The sequence below is a fragment of the Mandrillus leucophaeus genome, unplaced genomic scaffold (assembly GCF_000951045.1).
Source record: "Mandrillus leucophaeus isolate KB7577 unplaced genomic scaffold, Mleu.le_1.0 Scaffold1580, whole genome shotgun sequence".
In the NCBI taxonomy this organism is placed as follows: Eukaryota; Metazoa; Chordata; class Mammalia; order Primates; family Cercopithecidae; genus Mandrillus; species Mandrillus leucophaeus.
This window is the reverse complement of record NW_012101566.1, coordinates 436,518-449,841: the sequence shown is the minus strand read 5'-3', so window position 1 is coordinate 449,841 and position 13,324 is coordinate 436,518.

The window sequence follows — 13,324 nt, the reverse complement described above, 5'->3', positions numbered from 1 at the left end:
CCTGATGTAAATGACGAATTGATGGGTGCTGACAAGTTGATGGGTGCAGCACACCAACATGGCACAAGTATACATATGTAACAAACCTGCACATTATGCACATGTACCCTAGAACTTAAAGTATAAAAAAAAAAAAAACCATTCAAAATGTAAATTCCATAAGCTTAGACACCACATCACTTTTCAGCCTTTAAGTTCCAGTGTTCCAGGTAATGGAGTTGTGTGGCGGCAGTGTGAACTCCATTCAGCTGGAGCCTCTATACTGCGTTGACAGGAGGGTGGGACACAAGGACAAAAGGCAGCTTTGACATGAAATACTGAGGTGCTTCTGACTCCCAACGGAGGACACTTTGTTACAGTGCATCCAACCATCAGCTCCCTTGCTCTTTCACACACTGCCACAGGTGCCCGTGGGCAGGAGCATTGCAGGCTGTGCAGAGCATGGCTGCCCCTCGCTGCTTGTCCTGAGTGACACCTCTCACCACAGAGGTTCTTCTTGCTCAAAGGACGGAGTTGCCACTCATTAATGAACTCATCCAATGTTTGCTTACTGAACACAAACAATGTGTCTGGCACTTTTTTGGTGTCCTGTGGACACACCAGAGGACATAAGTTCTTACCTTAACCCAACTCACCAAAACGAGGAGTTGGGTTAAGGTAAGTGGCCTGTGACTAAAATGCAGCCCAGTGAGCACCACAGCAGCAGAAGCACAGGGTGCTCTGGGCACACTTACTCCAAACTCCCCCTTGAGGGTCAGCGAGAGCCTCCTCCTGGGAGCCACAGTGGCTTCAGGATTAGTCAGAGGAAGCTTTGATGCATGGGCATCCCAGGCAGTGGGGCTTCACATGCTGAGTGGCTATATTTGGGGTGTTAGGTCCTAAAGAAGAAGTGATGATGAATGAGGTTGGGCGGTGGTGGGAAACAGGTCAAATCAAGTCAGGTTAAGGAGCTTGGAGACTCCCCTAAGGGAATTAGGACATCGAGTGAGGGACACGATCTGTGCCAATAACGGGTTGCATGGCAAGCATCTCCGACACGATGAATGCGCAGACTCTTTCATCCATCTCTACCTCTTGGTATACAGCTATTTTACAGTAAAATTCACAGGCTGTGGTAAATGATACAGCAACAAAAATATGCCTTGTAGAACTGCATTTAATAACAGATGGCTAGGAATAACCCACATGGCCATTAGTCAGGAACTGAGTAAATAAACGACAATAAATCTGTAACCCATGACATCAGTCACCAGCTGGCTGCGGGAGGTGACTTGATCTTGCCTGTTTTGTGTCTTTTGGATGTCGTGTCATGAGCACCACTTATCAATTCAAACATAAGTAAACACACCTTATTTAAATATTTCAAAAGTATGTAATATCAACTGTTGTAGTCCCGGTGACTTCAGTGTGGCTGCAGGACCTGTTCCTACTCATTGGTGGCATCAGACGTAACTCTGAAGTTGAACCTTAAGGGCCCTGGAGCTGTGAAAATGAACGGTCATCCAGTGAAATTGCCTATTTACCACACCGGCAGACATGGCACTGCAATGAAGAGATGGCGATCGAGAACTATTTTGGCTTTTGTCTCCAGTTCTCAAAAACTGGCCTTTCCATGTGATCTCTTCCAAGGTCTATGATATGTGCATATATGTTGATTATCTATCTATCTATCTATCTATCTATCTATCTATCTATCTATCTATCTATAAGTTGATAAGTTGATAGATATCTCTCAATGTATATGCACATATCATAGGCCTTGGAAGAGATTAGAAGGAAGTTTCTCTGGCTCTTCACAGTTCACAGTGGAATGCTACATCTTAAAATTACCTCTGGGGAGATCAAGGTGGGTGGGTTATGAGGTCAGGAGATCGAGACCAGCCTGGCTAACACGGTGAAACCCTGTCTCTATGAAAAATACCAAAAAAAGAAAAAAAAAATAATAATTAGCTGGGCATGGTGGTGGGTGCCTGTAGTCCCAGCTACTTGGGAGGCTGAGGCAGGAGAATTGCTTGAACCCGGGAGGTGGAGGTTGCAGTGAGCCGAGACTGCACCACTGCCACTGCACTCCAGCCTGGGAGACAGAGCGAGATGCTGTCTCCAAAAAAAAAAAAAATAAATAACATAAATAAAAAAATTACCTCTATAAGAAGAATTTACTCTGCAGTGAGAAACAGATCCTATCTTGGGACAATTATTTCCCTTGTGATTGAAATTATTTTCATTTCCCTTGCAATGTTTGTTCCTGCATATTTGAAGGTGGATTTCCTTGGGTTTTCTCAGCCCACTTACACACAAAAAAAGACTAAAACACAGCAAATGTCCCTAAGACAAGCCCAAAAAAGCATCTCCCCGACTCCCTCAGGTAATGACGTATTCCATAAAGGAGGAGATTGTAGTGAAGGTTACCACGAGCCTTACTTTCTGGCAGGAGTGGGTTTTGGTGTCGAGGTTGGCATTTTCAGACTCTCTATGCCTGGGTTTGTCACTCTTTTGATCCCATAAATTGGTCAATAAAGGTACAACATACCATATTTAGGACTGATCCAGTAGTGTCAAACAATAACATAATAACCGGAGAACCACCATCTTAAAATAGCATTCTAGAGGTTTTATTCCTAAATGAACTTTTTATTTTCAAGTTTTCTTCTTGGAGAATTTACACATTTACTCCATCAGTGCTGCTATGCCTAAATTAAATTCACTGTCTCTTTTTTTTAAATTTGGAATTAACTTTAAAGCTAATTTTAAAGTTCTCCTTACAAATCGGTCTTCAATTTTTAAACCTAAGGTATTTTTTATTTTAATTACCTACATTACCTGGAAATTTAGCTATTTTAATTGTATCTATATATAAATTGGATATTTGAATTATGTATAAATTATATAAATATATGTTGATGTGGTATAGATATTATATATGTACAATCTATTATATATTATAAAATATCTATAACACAAGGATAAGGTGATTTGCATTCATAATATTCACACAGACATTTTAGAAACTTTAGTTCTCTGTTCTTACCCTTTACACTAATTTATTTGTGTGTGTATATGCATCCTAAGAATCTCACTCACCAATCTGACAAAAAGCCATCTTAGCAGAAAATTTCCCTGAGAATGATGACCCAGACAGTCTTTTCTTTCTTTAACCAGAAGAATGTCTGTGTTCCAAAATGCTTGTAATATCCATTTTTAATGTGATGTGTGATGTTGAGAAATCAGGACATGTTTGAACAATGAGATTTGCATTGCAAAGACAGCAGGCTGTGGGCGCGACCACCTTCCTTAACCTACTGACTGACTTTTTCCAGCTGTGCATAGCAAGGAAACAATTGCTTACACAAGAATTTCAGGATGGGCTGGCAGGTCGTTTCCTGTTCCACTACAAATGCTGGACTAAAAGCCAGGAAATGTGGAGCTATTCTTGTTTCTGCAATTGCTTGTTTTGAGGGAGTGGTTAATCCTCAAGGCATCAGACTAGATGACTTCAGTAATTCTGGTTTGTCTAAGATTGACTCAATCTATAATCACATAGGATAATGTCATTGTTCAAAGTGGTCCAGTATCCAGAACAGCTACCAAGTGGGCATAAATTCTTCACAAAGATGACTGACTTGTAGAGAGAATGGGTAAACACTCTCATTGAATAAGAAGATTTCACCTGTTCTGGGAAATCTCACTTGGCCATATTCTTCCTAAACTGACATTCCAGAATTCAGACATTCCTTTAGCTTCCAGCTTTGACAGCCACTGTGTGGTCAGTAGCTCTAAGTTCACTCACTCACGCTGAATGCAGGGAAAGCTTTGTCACGGGTGTGTGTTATCACCTCCTTGCTGTAGAGGAGATCACTACATGTTTTGATTCAGCTTCCACCTAGGAAGAGACTCAGCAGCTCAGCAGTGCGGGTGCTGGCACTGCCTCTCTGAGGGCAGCGCGCACAGTCTGGCTTGAGCAAAGGGTGACTTTCCTTCCAGAGGGTGCAGAGGGCCTGAACGTATTTGCCAGACACAGCGTCACTTCTGCGCAAGGTTAACGAGTGAGTGTGGGCTGAAGTCACTAAATCTTCCCTTGATGGCATCAAAAAGGACAGCCGTCAGGCACTGTGGTCTGTCCCCCACGGTACCCCCTGACGTAGTGATGGGCCTTGACATGGCTCAGCTAGGCCCTCAGTGGTTCCCTGGGGCAGCTGGCTCAGGACCCACCACTGAAGCACAGATGCTTCTCAGGGCTGACTGAACTCCTGTTCCTGCAAGTGCTCCTGGTTTGGTTTTCTCCACTCTCCCTGGTCTGATGCATTTCATGTCTACTCTTAGACCAGGCAAGGTATAGTGATGAGAAGCAGAAGGATAACTTGAACTACGTTAGAATTTCCCCAAAGGCTGTCGAGGTGAGCAAGCGCATGCAGGGCCTGCCCAGTTGTCAGCATGCCTGGAGGCAGAGGGGGCCACCCACGAGTTCTCCCTGCTGTCTTACAAGCGTCACCCAGGTGAACTGGAGGCAGAGGGGGGTGCCCACAAGTTCTCCCTGCTCTCCAACAAGCATCACTCAGGTGAACTGGAGTCAGAGGAGGCCGCCCACAAGTTCTCCCTGCTCTCTTACAAGCGTCACCTAGGTGAGCTGGAGTCAGAGGGGGGCGCCCACAAGCTCTCCCTGCTCTTCAACAAGCGTCACGAAGGTGAGCTGGAGGCAGGTGTCTTCCTCTCCCCACACAGACAAGAATAAAACCTCATTCTTCTCTGCAGCTGCACCTGCCACTCCGCAAGCACCACCAGGCTGGACTACAGGGGGTCCCATCTAGCTCGGGCCTCTGCTCTTGGCAGCCCTGGGCACTGAGTGTTCTGGCACTGGGCTCAGTACTGTTAGCCACTTGTGGAGGTGAGGCAATGGGACCTTAGAGTGGGGGCGATTTTCCAAAATTCAGAGCTACTGGCAGAATTCATCAGACATCCTAATTTCTCCTCAATTCCCCCTCAATTCCCTACATACATTATCTTGCCAAAGACAAACTTGACCTGCTGGGATCTTTATGAATATAGAATTCAGAAAAAGCAATCTTAAGTAGGAATGATCTGAACTCAAACCTAAAGATATTAACTGAAATAAACCTGAAATAGTACAATGTTTTAATGGAAGAAGATGTCATGAACATATGAAGTTATTACATGTTACTTGGTTTTATAACCTACTCTCATATTTTTAAATTTTTATTCTGGGCATACCATCTCCTGTCACGTTTTTGCCTTAAACTTTGATATATTGATTAAAATATTTCGTATGATATTAAATGATGCTATAACTACAGTGGTCTTTTTATTATTCTGTTTTCAAAGAAAAAAACCCCTGATTTTAAAAAATTAAATGAACATATGTATACATAGGGGAAAATAAACAAATTGAAATGGCATAAATGTTCAAATTAAAATCTACAGAAGTAGATTTTTCTTCCTACTGAAATTTTCCTCTCATGAGAACATCTTTTTGTCTTTTAAAAATCTTTCTCAACTCACTGGTCATGTGAGGACTGGATTTTTGCAAATGTTTTTTCTTTCACAGTTGTGAACTCGCTCACAAGTAAACCGTGAGATGCCAAACATTAAAAAAAATTCCTTCGAATGTGATCCATATGCAGATCAACGCATTTCCTCCCCTCGGGTCGTTCCCTTCCGTTCCCTGCAGGCAGTGAACGTCCTCTCAGACACTCTGCAGGCGCGCAGAGTCGCCACCAGGGGGCGCCCACCTCCCATTGCAGCCTCAACCGCCTGTCAAGTAAGGAACAACAGCAGCCCACAGTATTTTCCCCAGAGACAGAAACATAACCTTATTCCTGTCACAGCTCAAAAAGAAAGAAAAAGAAAAAAAAATGGAATGCAGAATTTACATAGAAGTCTTAAAATATGTTTTATCTCCATTGTCAGTAACCCCCAGCAGACCAACTTTTACTTTCATTCCTTCAGTAATTTCCCTGTGCAAGGGAGCAGCAAATCATGGCTGGTCTATTTTATCTGTCAATCAAATGGTAATTTTCTTAATGTTTGTTACCATAGCACCCTCAGCCTGTGCTCCTCCGCTGCCTCTGTTTTCTGCAGCTTGGTTCACTGTTACAGGTAAGCAATCAAGGATTTCTCCAGGGGACTCTGGAATGAGGCGAGGGAGTGTGGAGAGGGAAGCCCACGTAATTACCACAATGACGGGCTGACATCGTAGAATCCAAAAACGACTTCCACCCCCTCACTTTAAAGATGAAGCAACTGAGTTTCTAAAACAGCAGTGCATTATGCGAACTGAGCTTGCAAACCCAACAGAACCCACCTTGACAAATTTTAGCTCAATAATGCCTAACATTAAATGACATGTTTCACCCTGACAGCACCTCAGAATTTCTTTCCAATTAATTTTTAAAACATTTCTTTAGTCACGTGTCAGTTTTATTCTTTAACAGAAAAAAAAAAATCAAGAGCAAGCTCAGGCAAAGTGTCTTTCCTTTTATCTCCTAAGACAGAATTGGAATTAAACACATGCACGGGGATGCGCTTGTCATCAAGATCCGTGGTTAGAACATTTGGTCATGACCTTCCGTAACATCCTCAATCAAAAGCATTCTATAGTAATGGACATGCATTCTCAGATATTTCATCTTTTAAAGGAAGTTCCTGGGTTACTGAAGGATCATAGGTACACAAAGTAGCAGATGATCAAAAAAATATACATTTAAAACTTTCTAATTTGGTACATGGTGATGTGAGCACCATGAAGAAATGATGCACGAGATACTAAATTTAATACGTGTGACCAAAATGGTAAAAAACCTCCTGATCATTTACAGAAATTGTTCACCGATTCCAAGGGCTGATATTCCCTTTTTTGTGAATAATAGGAATCCTAGGTATCAGTATATAGCCAATAAGACAATGACAGGAAGAACTTGAGGTCCTCTAAGATTCTGGGTGCAGAGGACTCTAAGAAAAGGAATCACCACGCCACTGGTTTGCCACTAAGGAGAAGCACCTAGAAAAAAACTGATGCTCACATGGATAGTGTCTGTCATCAGGCCATATGCAGTTATGTGCTTACAGAATACTTTTTTTGAGGTCAATAAGAAAATTAAGTGAAGAATCCTCAACATCCTAGAGGGAATTCTCCATCCTTCTGGAAGCTGTGAATTGGATGCAGTTCAAATAGGAAAACCATTATAATTAAATTTGTTGAATTTGAAGGAAACTCCACCTATTCCTTTAATTCTTAGTGAGAAATGATTGTACTTTTAACATCTAGAGTGGAAATCAAACGCTTTATGATTTTTTTCAAAATGAAAAATTGCTGGAGGCAAGATGAAGGTCAAGTTACTTGGTGAATTCTTTTTGATGGAACTGTGTTTAGCGATCGTCACTGTACCTAACTCAATGAGGAGGACATCCAGCAGAACTACCTGTGAACATGTGAAGTTGCTATGAGCTCACCATCCAACCTAAGGCCATCCAGGTGGCCTTAGGTTATCAGCAGCCAACTGGGAAACTAGAAAAAAGACTCCCAGTTCTCTTCTGTGTTTACTCTGGTCCTTCCTGGGTACAGAAGACATTTCATGCAAAATGCATAAAGGTACCTGAGATAGCTCACATTTAATTGCAAACTTATTTATAATGTAAACTATTTAAAAATCCATGTACATTTGTAGAAGATGGACATCCAGAAATGTGCAACTTAAAATCTGGGAACAAAGTATATGCATGCATGTATTACTAGGCTCCTTAGAAGCATGACAAGCCACTCCACAGTTTAGCCAGTGGTCCTCTGAGAGCTGTCCTCTATTCTAACATCATCCAAGATGAAAACCATTCTGGGGCCCATGTCTGGGACTCTTATAAGCAATGGGCAGGCAGCTGTGATGGACAGGAGTAGAAATCTCCTTGCTTAGGTCCAGCAGTGCACTCTTTCATTTCTTTTTCCTTTTGAGGTAGGGTCTCACTATGTTGCCCAGGCTGGAGCACAGTGGCAGGATCACAGCTCACTACAACCTCCAGCACCTGAGCTCAAGCAATCCTGTGTCTGCCTTCCAAATAACTGGGACTACAAGTGCACACAACTGTGTCTGGGGACTTTTTTTATTTTTAATTTTTTGTAGAGGAAAAGTCTTGCTATGTTGTCCAATCTGGCCTCAAACTCCTGGCTACAAGCAATCCTCCCACCTCAGCCTCCCCAAATTGTGGGGATTACAGGCATGAGCCACTGCATCTGGCCTCAGCAGTGCACTCTTAAGGGACACCTGTAACGGATGGTGAGAAATGATGGCTGCTAGTTATCAACATGGATGAGAATTCTTCAAAGAGGCATAGGTCACACCTTAGAAAAGAAGATCAATATGAAAATTATTGTCTTTTTCTGTCAGATTGTTTTACAGAACTTCAGGGCAAAATGACTTCAGAATTTATCCTGTATATTTTCAAGCAATTTAAACATAAAATGAACATTAACCCAACTGAAAGTGACATAAGAACCACTGTTCTTAGGTTTCCAAATGTTCAGTGATGAGATTATCCTAGGGGGCCTCTAACAGAGATGCCATTTTTCTCTGGATCTGATGAAAAATCTCTTTTTTCCTGCCACTTTTCCGTAATGATGTAGTTATGGCTATGAAGAAGCTGTCTTTACCAAACTCGAAAACAATGAAAACTGCAGACTGGATTCTCTGCCTATGTTGTGAAGTGAGAGATGTAATTCTACCCTGGCATTCTGAATGTGTATGGAGGAAGGGGGTGAACATTCACACACGTATTTCAGATTCGCAAATACAGATATGTGTAGGAAAAAGATATAAGATAAACGCAAACACCTCACCCTTCATTTGGGTTTTTTCTCTACTTTGAGAACTTGGTTCGAAAACTATTGTTCTTCTCTAGGACAAAAGCCAATGTGAGTGTAACTGCATAAATACAACCTGTACATAAAAATCCAATAGCTTCTCTGAAGTCCTAATGTCACAGACACCTCACTGTCCCACAATAAAACAATGAAGGCCTTATCTTCATAGTTACTTGTGGAATGTTCTATGCAAAATTCAATATGAATTAATAGCCTGTATCTGGTGAATTTTGTCTCAAACTCAAAGCAAGAAAATATTGATTTCCTCTTTCCCTCTTTCCCTGATTCCTTCCTTCCCTCTTCCCTCCTTTCTACCCCTCCTCCCCCTCCAGCAAAGAGGAGCTACATAAAAAATGACTTGAGCATCAATTCAGTAGAATAACACGTAGGCCTGTGAAATCATTCTACATTTCACTTTCCTGTGTGCAACGGCTATGGCTGGTTAAAGACATAATTTGCCCTTCTCCCTTATCTGTAATCCTTGCAGCAAATCCACATGGGGGCAGGTTTGGCCACTGCGCTTTCTAATTTACTCGTGAAGGGGTGGTGCCTCCGAGAGAATGCACAATAGAAACAGGATGAAGGCCGAGGCGCCTGACCTTCAGTCACGTGTTCTTCCCACAAGCTTGGGCAGCGTAAGAAATACTAAAATGACGAGTTAATTGGTGCAGCACACCAACATGGCACATGTATACATATGTAACAAGCCTGCATGCTGTGCACATGTACCCTAGAACTTAAAGTACAATTAAAAAAAAAAAAAGAAAAATACTAATCCAGGCCGGGCACGGTGGCTCGCATCTATAATTCCAACACTTTTGGGAGGCCAAAGCGGGCAGATCACTTGAGGTCAGGAGTTGGAGACCAGCCTGGCCAACACGGTGAAACCCCGTCTCTACTAAAAATACAAAAATTAGCCAGGTGCGGTGGTGCATGCCTGTAACCTCAGCTATTCAGGAGGCTGAGGCACGAGAATTGCTTGAACCCGGGAGGTGGAGGTTAAAGTGAGCCAAGATCACACCATTGCACTCTAGGCTGGGTGACAGAGTAAGACTCCGTCTCAAAAAAAGAAAAAAGAAAAAAAACAGAAAAAGAAATACTCATCCAGTTCAGTTCTTATGGGGAGCTTTGGTGGACAATCTCTCGATAGGTTATCACTTAGAACAGTGTGGCTAATGAATACATATGTAAATAAGTGATGCACAAATTATTTGATAAATTCTCATTCGAGCATCTTAATATGTTACTCTGTTTTAGAGGAGTTTGGTAAGTCTAATGTCAGAAGAGAATTTTCATGTATGCATACGATAGTGTTTTATCCTTGCACTTGAAAACGAAACATGCTACAACTCGAGCCACATAGTGCCAGGGACATCGTATAGCATTATCATTACAAAAAGAGAATGCAGAGCTACAACTCGGATTATCACACCACCCTGGCAAAGGATCTTGTTCTCACCATCTAATTATCATTTTATTAAAAAAAAAAAAGGCTCTTGCTCTTTATATCTTATTCTGTCTAAATTATGTAATGCTTATAAATGTCCAGAAAACGATGCTGATATTGGTGTTTTGTCCAGTCTGACTCATTTGCTGAAAGAAGTAAATATTGTTTAATGGATAGGCTTGTTGCGTGGCTCTAATAGACACATACACACGTACAATTTAGGCAGATATTTTTAAAGCTCTTAATACTTTTTACAGATAAAATCACATAAAAATTCTCAGAAAATTTAAAAAAAAGAAAACAGGCAAGAGAACATCAACTTCTGACTAATTTGAAAAGCATAATTTCACTGGTCTTAGCACGTCTTCTGTTCTTACGGAATTCAAAGGCAATGCAGGCAGAATCTCACCTACGCTAGGTCACATGTAAGTATATCTAATGATTGCTAATATTTTCCATCAGATTTCTTCTTTTACACAGTGAATAACTGTGGTCTCAGTTACAGATAGACCACGTGGCACGGAAGCTGAATCATTTCCAGAGCAGTTGAGGGGAGCTTTGGCTACTTCTATTAGTGAAAGTGTGGAAAACTACCATGTTCAAGGTTATATCAGTGAAAGGAAACGGCAAAGCAAACAAACATGACACAAGAAAGCAAAACCACCGGAGGCTGGTGCACAGACTCCCACCCGGCACCGTACCTGTACAGATGAAACTGGAGAGGCCTCCGTAGATGACTTCATCATTGTCGGGCAATATAAATGGACACCTCGTCTGAACCTCCAAACAGTATTGCTTGCAAGGAATTGTCTTTCTGCAGTTAAACTGTGTGACTTCAAAGTACTGGGAACAGAGCCAGGCTTTGTAGACAATCTGAAAAAAAGAGAAGAATGAAAAATATAGAGGCGTGACAACAGAATGACAGAGACACTGTGAGACGCGTGCAAGCGTGCTGTGGTTGCAAGTGGATCCTAGGAAAGCCCTCATTGCGAGAAAGCGTATTTACACAACGACAGCTGCAAGTGATAAAAACACAGCAACGAAAGTCTCCGCAATAGAAGCAAAACAGCACTTGATTGAGTCCCTAATTGAATGTAAAAGGTATTTTGGCCTTTAATTTTATGCGGCTTATTTGAAAATCAGTGGATTTAAACAGGAAGTTAAATTTTCAAAATCCAGGGATATCTAAAGTAAAATAAATAATTGACCCTGTTGCTTGTGCTGTGGTTACTTGCTGCAGTGTGGCTGGTCAGCCAGTTCCCTCCGCATGAGTCCCACGTCTATGCCTCCATCAGACACTAGATGGCGCAAAGCACTTTACAAAGAGGGCCCAGCAGGGGTTGGGAAACTGCTGTTTAGATCTTGGACTTTCAGAGGCACAGAACAGGCAGAAATGGACATTTACATGCATGACTCACGCCAAATGCATTAAAAATCTCACTGTCTGAAAGCCTGGAAACACCCAACGTAGATCAGACATCATATGCTGTGGTGTGGTTGGGAGTAGGAGGGAAGCCGCCTCAGAGCCACAGCTTCAACCTTCTAGATGAGGTGCCAGCCTCATGAATGTTTGCTACGTATTTCTATACTTTCATCAAATGTGAAAGGACTGGGACTTCATTCATCTCTTTGTTTTGGTGGCTATTTGGGAAAACAAACATTGAAAAAATTGCCTTTTTCTGACATGTAGGAATAAGCTGATCTTAAATTCAAACAAAACAATGGCAGATGTACCCATTTGCAGTACAGGTCGCTGAAATTCAGTTATTCTCCAGGTCCTTGGCACTAATGGCTTTTATTTATCTATTTCTAGGGTTAATATTATCCAAGTAACATTTTGCTGGTTATATTTTACCTAGAAGAATGGAGGTGCTGCACTTAAGAGATTATAAATACTTAATAGTAACAAGAATAATAGTATTTACTTTAGATATCACTGGATTTTGAAAACTTAACTTCCTGATTAAATCTACTGATTTTCAACTAAGAGATTATAAATACTTAACAATAACAAGAATAATACCTACTATTTATCAACTTTATACTCTTTTCTAAGTAAGTTGTAAACTTTTTTTTTTCCATTTAATTCTCAGCATGCAGTTTTGAACATAACTATTAGTCACATTTTGCACAGGAATAATATTAAGTAATAATAATATTAGGTAATGGAAGTGGAAAATCCAGACTTTAAATTCATGTTCTGTAAGACTCCAAAGACTGTGTTCCTAATAGTTATCCTATATTTAATCTGAAAACTACTTTTAAAGCACTTATGAAATCACAAGGGAGTTTGCAGATGAACCTAAAATCAGCATGGCCTTCCATGCCCCTGGTCAATATCCATTTGGTAGAAGGAGGATTGTATTTTCTTATTCATGACTTTTTATTAGGTTGATCAAGATGATGCTTTATTCTGTGATCAAGGTGCCTCGGTAGAGGTAAAATGAGATAAATATCAAAGTGAGATACACTTTTAAATGGCCAAAAGTAAGTTTTCTTTGCCAGTCATCAATGGTTCACAATTACCATGTAACTTGTCAGTAAAACATACAAATCATTAGAATTCTTATAGGTCTTTTGAATGAGTCTTCTCGTAACAGTGTACACTGAAAAATTGCACTAGAAGAAAATGTTACGATAGCTGAAGAAACCTCTAAGAATTCTTATGCCAACTGGAAAACGGAGGTGGGCTGTGGCTGTGTGCCTCAGAGGGACAACAAGAGATTGCCTCAGGGGGACAGGTGAAGGTGGGGGTGGTGCTGGCAGCAAGAGGCTGGAAGCACCAGCTTCAGAAGAAAAAATGAAATTATTTCTTAACCAAACCATGGGGAAGTTGAAAATGTTTGTCAAAATGCCATGGACCTTGATGTTTGTGTAATATGACATGGTATGTAATACGACATGACATTTTGTAAACTAAGCTGTAATATAAGAATGAGCCACGTATACTCTGATTCCTGGGCTTAACGACCTTTCTCAGGTACTAGAGGAAGCAGGAGAGGCTTATACCTGCA